This window comes from Monodon monoceros, unplaced genomic scaffold (assembly GCF_005190385.1).
Source record: "Monodon monoceros isolate NGI ecotype Baffin Bay Population unplaced genomic scaffold, NGI_Narwhal_1 Super_Scaffold_6, whole genome shotgun sequence".
In the NCBI taxonomy this organism is placed as follows: Eukaryota; Metazoa; Chordata; class Mammalia; order Artiodactyla; family Monodontidae; genus Monodon; species Monodon monoceros.
In genome coordinates, this window is record NW_021703783.1 from 7,539,561 (window position 1) to 7,546,287 (window position 6,727).

Sequence of the window (6,727 nt, forward strand, 5' to 3'; positions counted from 1 at the left end):
GCAAAGTGAAAGACCCTCATGGTACTGAGACCTGAAATAATTTTTCCATAGTGCCATGACAGTCCTGGATTAACCACGTAGGGACAAGAAAACTCCCCAGCTGGACCTGGAGGAGGAGCTGATGGTGGAAGCTTGACGTCTACTCAACAATGAGGAAGGGCTTCCCTGGTGGCGCAGCGGTTGAGAGTCCGCCAGCCGATGCAGGGGACACGGGTTCGTGCCCCGGTCCGGGAGGATCCCACATGCCGCGGAGCGGCTGGGCCCGTGAGCCATGGCCGCTGCGCCTGCGCCTCCGGATCCTGTGCTCCGCAACGGGAGAGGCCGCAGCAGTGAGAGGCCCGCGTACCACAAAAAAAAAAAAAAAAAAAATCCCCTGGGCTCCACCTATTCATCCCTCCCAACCTTCCCACCTTGGCCCCTTAGACAGACCTTTTCACTGTCTGCATAGTTTTGCCTTTTCCTGAATGCCAAATCGTTGGAATTTTACAGTACGTAGCCTTTTCAGAATGCCTTCTTTCACGTAGTAACCTGCATTAAAGGTTCTTTTATGTCTTCTTGATTCGAGAGCGTTTTTTTAAGTCTGTTTTACCAAAAGTTTTACTTTTGTTTTAGTTTCGAAGAATTCGTTAACAAAGAGACACCGCTCGTCACACAAATAGACAATTTCAACTTAACTTTAATTGAAAATCATTAAAAAGAAAGAAATAGAAATGAAAAGGGAGAGAACAGTAAAAGCGTGTACCTCACCAAACTGGGCCGACACCTACGTCCAGACTCGAACGGCCCTGGGAATTCCCAAAAATAGCAATCTGGAGTCCCAACTGGGCAAGGTCCCGGGCAGTGCGTCCACTCCACGGGTGAGACTTCAAATTGCAGTTTAGGGGAGTCCTGCTTATAATACCAGGCCGCAAACTGATATCATCAGTTTGCCTGCAAATACGCAGCTTGGGGTTTCTTCAATGATGCTGTTTATCTCATTTCGTGTATCATAAGAATTTCTAGATCCCCGGGAACTGGCCAGATCCCTGAGGCTCATGAAACTGCACGAACCACTCCCTTCTTTATCTTAAGTGCCGCCGGACTTGCTGGCCACAGCTCCCAAACAGGCACGTAGTCCAGGCAAGATCACAAATCAGTTAGAGGCCTAATATCGCCTCTGAAGCCTGAACAAGACGACTTCCATTTCAGTCCTCCTAACAAAGTCCCTGAATATTACGCCATTGTTTGGAGAGTCTACAGCGTGTTTAGCCATGTATATATTGACAGGCATCTTGGTTGCTTCCAAGTTTTGGCAGTCATGAATATAGCTGCTATAAACACACCTGTGTAGGTTTGGCATAAACTTCAGGTTTTCTTTTTTTTTTTTTTTTGCGGTACGCGGGCCTTTCAGTGCTGCGGCCTCTCCCGTTGCGGAGCACAGGCTCCGGACACGCAGGCTCAGCGACCATGGCTCACGGGCCCAGCCGTTCTGCGGCACGTGGGATCTTCCCGGACCGGGGCACGAACCCGCGTCCCCTGCATCGGCAGGTGGACTCTCAACCACTGCACCACCAGGGAAGCCCCTAAACTTCAGTTTTCAACTCATTTGTGTAAATGCCAAAAAGTGAGATTGTTGGATCATATGATGAGTGTATTAATTTAAGAGACTGCCAAGCTGTCTTCTAAAGAGCCATCTGCTTTTTATTATCACCCCTTGATGAAACTTCTAAATCATTTCAGGGATTAAAATAAGCCACCAGAAAAAAAAAAACCTGTTGATGAAAGACCGATGTTTGCAGTTATTGTATTGTTTTGAGAACATGTTCCTAAACTCCTTTCCAACTGGACCAATCTCACTGTGGACAGATCCTCAGCTTTGAGATCTGATCACCCCAAGAAAGTCCGAGAAAGTGTGATGGAGACAGGTGATAATATATTTAAGATCATTTAAAAATCAAAATGGACTAACTATGGTTCACACATCCAAAATGGAGCCAGGTGGCCATCGGTGGATGTGGTTTCAGATGCATTCTTGCATCACTGAGGACTTGAACTTTCTGAACTGTATCTAATTCAAGAACACCACCAGCCATTTTCATGATATTTGCAAGCAGCTACCAGCTGCAGACATTGTTTCCAAGTGCCCCCCTCCCCGCCCTGCAACTGTATAACCATTTTGAACCCCAACACATTCTTGTTTAAACAAGCACCCTTATTTCTTGCCAGCTCCAATCCGAATTCTTGATAATTTATGTAACCTTGCAGTTTTTTGCCTCTGTGAGCTTTCCCCATTTTGTAGTCCTGGAACGCGTGCAACTCAATGCTTTTTAATCTGTGCCTCCTGAGACCTGAGGTCCTAACAAACCACACATCAACACCTTTCGGGTGTGTGTGTGTGTGTGTGTGTGTGTGTGTGGTCACAAGCAGGGTTTTCTGTTCTCAAAAGTCTTGGTTAACACAGGCTAGACAGCCTTGTCCCCACCTCTGGTAGGCCAGCGTGGCAACCAGGCTGTGGAGCCTGCTGCAGACTTTCCCCTGCTTTGCCAGGAAGGGACCCGGTTTGGGAGACAGCCTGAGCAGCGGGCAGTCTTCTTTGATCCACTGTTAACCCACCAGGACCCCATCAGACGCTCCGCAAGTTTCAGTGTCCTCAGCCGACTTTGGAAAGGAACCAAAGACCCCTAACCTGAAGGCATCCTGTTTACAACGGTTCTGACTTTCTTTTCTGCCTCGAAGCCCTGGGAAATGAAAAACAGGAAGCAAAACTGGGTTAAAAAAAGCCGGGTGTGTGACATCTGGCTGTGGGATATCTACTGCCCTCTGGTCTACTGCCAGTGCCTGCTTCCTGGCCTGCCCCAGGCAGTGGCAGAAGGTTGAGGCCTGGAAGCCAGAGACCGTCCAGGAGGGGCCGCAGATGGGGAGGGATGTGGGCGCAGACCCGGAAGCTGGAGCCCCCTGGAGAGCGCGTTAGGGGGGGCAAAGAGTTCGTAGCCCTGAGACCAGCCATCCCCACGGGGCCGCCACCGCTCCAGCACCAGGTCACAGTAAAAAGAGGAGCCGCCAACGGGAGAACCGAGAAGAGGAAGAAGAAAACGCCTTCCTTGGTTTCACCCAGGCTGTGAACTCTCCAGGGCTTTCCCAACAGGGGTGAGCATCTGGCCTAGACAGATGATTTCAAGAAATGTGACCTGATTTCTCCCCAGATGCCTGGGCCCCTAAGCCACCCTCTTCATGGGAGTTTGCACAACTTTAGGGAGTGAGTGGGAGATTCCTTAGGACAGGCCCTGTGGTCTGGGGATTAAGGGCTTTGAAAGGCTGGGAGACTGCTGCAGGCAGTGACCTGGTTCAGGGCCCCTCCCTCATTTTATGTCTCAGTGCACCCCAACCCCAGGTTGGTATCTTAATTGGAAAATAGAGATCCCTTTGGAACTGGCATGGCCCCCTCTGGAACTGGCCCCCTCCATTCCAGGAACACAAATCTCCCAACTTTCTTGGGGAGAATTGCCTTTAAGCTGGGTCTGAATATCCTCAAGCTCCCTCTGGCAGAATACCGGTATGTTAAAACAAAAAGTTCCCATCCAGGTGTCATACAGGTTAATTGTGCCACTGTTTTCTTAACATACTGCTCTTATTAACTGAAATTTCAGAAATAAAGACCTGGTTGAGATAAAGAGGCATTTATTGGGGAATTGTTAGAGCTAAAGCCTGGAGACACAGATTCAGGAAGCTCTGGAGTTGTGACCTGCCAGGCTAAAAAAATGGAGGAAGTTTATAAGAGACAAAAGCAAGAAGCTCTGGTTAGTTATAAAACTTGTCAAGAACTATCATTGGAGAAGTTGAGGGTGCTTGTTAAGCAAGGATTGGTTGAATTTGAAATAGTTGCATAACCACAAGGCCACAAGGCAGGAGGGGGAAACTTGAAACCAAAAGGAAGCAAGGCGGGGAGGGGGGCCTTGAAACCAAAGGGGCTGGTAAATGTTCTGTCCTTGGATCTGGTACAATACAAAGAAAGTTCAAGTTCTTCAGTTCTGAAATCAGGCCCTCAATGGCCTCCCAACTCCATTTTTGTATGCTGAACTGTGATTACTCCATTATAATTTCTTTTTTTTTACATAAATTTATTTATTTACTTTTGGCTGCGTGGGTTCTTCTCTGCTGCGCGCTGGCTTCCTCTAGTTGTGGCGAGCAGGGCTACTCTTTGTTGTGTTGCGTGATTGGATGATAAATGATTAGGAATACAAAAAACACGAAAAAATGGGGCTGCCACTCTAGATGTGTTACACAGCTGCTGCAGTAAATAACTCCCTAAATTTCATTGATAGCACAGTATATATTTACTTATAACTCATGTAGCTGTGGAATATAGGAATTACTGGTCAGAATGCAGCTTTCTTCCCTGGAAATTCAGGGACATAGGTTTCTTTTATCTTGAGGCTGTGCCGCCACCTCTAAGGTCTCCTTGATATTTTCACCTAAATAGAGAAAGGGGAAAGCTTTTGTGAAGACATGTCTGAGCTTGGGTGTCCTCAGCCTGAAGCAGCTTGAAGCAGGATTTTGGTTCCTGACCAGAGATTGAAGTCAGGTCGTGGCAGTGAGAGCACTGAATCCTAACCACTAGACCAGTGGCCAGTGACAAGGCCCTGGTCAGTACGGCTTTGCAGAAAATGAATTTCCACAAAGAAACGGAAAGTAGTGAAACACGTAAAGTGTTTATTAGGGGGAAAAAGAGTACGTGTGAATAAGCACACATGGGCAGGCTCAAGAGAGAGTTGCGCCCTCGTGGTAGTTTGAATCACTTTTATGGGGCATTTCTTCTGGGTTTCCTTTGGCCAATCATCTTGCTTTGCCTGGTTCTGAGTCCATATTTGGTACATCTCAGGGTTCTCCCGTGTGTGTGTGCATCTCTTAGCCATGATGGATTCTAGCCAAGAGGCCTATGGGTAGGTTGACATCACTCTCCTTTTTGACCTCCAAAGAGCCTCTCTGAGCATGTATAGTCGGGAAGGTCTCCTTGACCTTGAAAATGAGATATATATGGTCTCTTATCTGGGCAGGGCTTAGCTTCTCCTCTTCATCTTGGAGTATCTGTCCACAGGGGACAAACTCCAGCTCTTCAGCCTGGGGCCCGTCTATCTCCTGCCTCAAGTCCATTTCTGGAAGGTCTGTGCCCAGTGACATAGCGACATACCTCACCTTGATTCACATTCACATTAGTGAGAATTATTTCTGTGGCCACATCTAGATGAAAGGGTTGGTGGAAATGTATATTTATAATATAGAAAAAATCCTCAAAACCCAACAGCAAAAATGCAAAGACTCTAATTACAAAATGGGCAAAAATCATAAAGATACATTTCACTGAAGAGGATAAACAGAACAAATAAACACATGAAAAGATGCTCAACATCTTTAGCCATTACGGAAACGCTAAGTAAAACCACAGTGAGAGACTACTCCACAACCCTCAGTACAGCTAAATTAAAAAACCCTGACATGGGCTTCCCTGGTGGCACAGTGGTTGAGAGTCCACCTGCCGATGCAGGGGACACGGGTTCGTGCCCCGGTCTGGGAAGATCCCACATGCCACAGAGCGGCTGGGCCTGTGAGCCATGGCCGCTGAGCCTGCGCATCCGGAGCCTGTGCTCCGCAACAGGAGAGGCCGCAACAGTGAGAGATCCACATACCGCAAAAAAAAAAAACAAAAAAACAAAACAAAACAAAAAAAACCCTGACATCAAATGCAGGGAAGATGTGGAGAACCTGATTCACGCATACGTTGCTGGTGGGAATGTAAAATAGAATAGTGACTCTGGAAAAGTTTGGCGTTTTTTTTTAAAGTAAATGTACAATTACCATACAACCCAATCATAATTCTGAGTATTTATCCCAGAGAAATGAACATGTATTTCACACAAATACCTCTACACAAATGTTTATAGCCATTTTATTCATGATAATCCAAAACTGGAAAAAAGAAAGAGATGTCCTTTAATAGAGGAATGGTTAAACAAACTAGCATACATCCACACCATGGAATACTACTCAGCAATAAAAAGGAGTGAAGTCCCGTGCTTCCCTGGTGGCGCAGTGGTTGAGAATCTGCCTGCCAATGCAGGGGACACGGATTCGAGCCCTGGTCTGGGAGGATCCCACATGCCGCGGAGCGGCTGGGCCCGCGAGCCATGGCCGCTGAGCCTGCACGTCCGGAGCCTGTGCTCTGCAACGGCAGAGGCCACAGCAGTGAGAGGCCCGCGTACCGCAAAAAAAAAAAAAAAAAAAAGCTAATCACAATATTCTATTCTCTTATCTTTCAGAGATGCTTTCTACTGGCAGTCATTAGAATGACCAGCATTCCAAGTGTAAACGCCAAAAGAAAAAATGGGCTTGAGAAGTTTAAAACTTAAAATATAGAAAAAGAAAAGAACATATGAAAATTTTTTTTTACAAATGAAGTATGCTTTCATTAACTTACATCTAATTTCTTCCACCTCTCTGCCATCTTACAAGCCACTGCCATACTAGATCTCAAAGCACCATTCTGATTATTGATGCCCCATTGCATGGTCCCCGGTGGCTATATCCATGGCCATTTACTGTCTCTAATCTACCTTTATAGCACCAAACACCATTGTTATCAATATTTAAACTTCCCTTATTGATGCACTCTACACCAGCGATTCCCGGTATAGGCTCCCTTTTAGAATCATTTTGGTCGGGCCGCGGGGGGGGGGGGGGGGGGGGGGGGGGG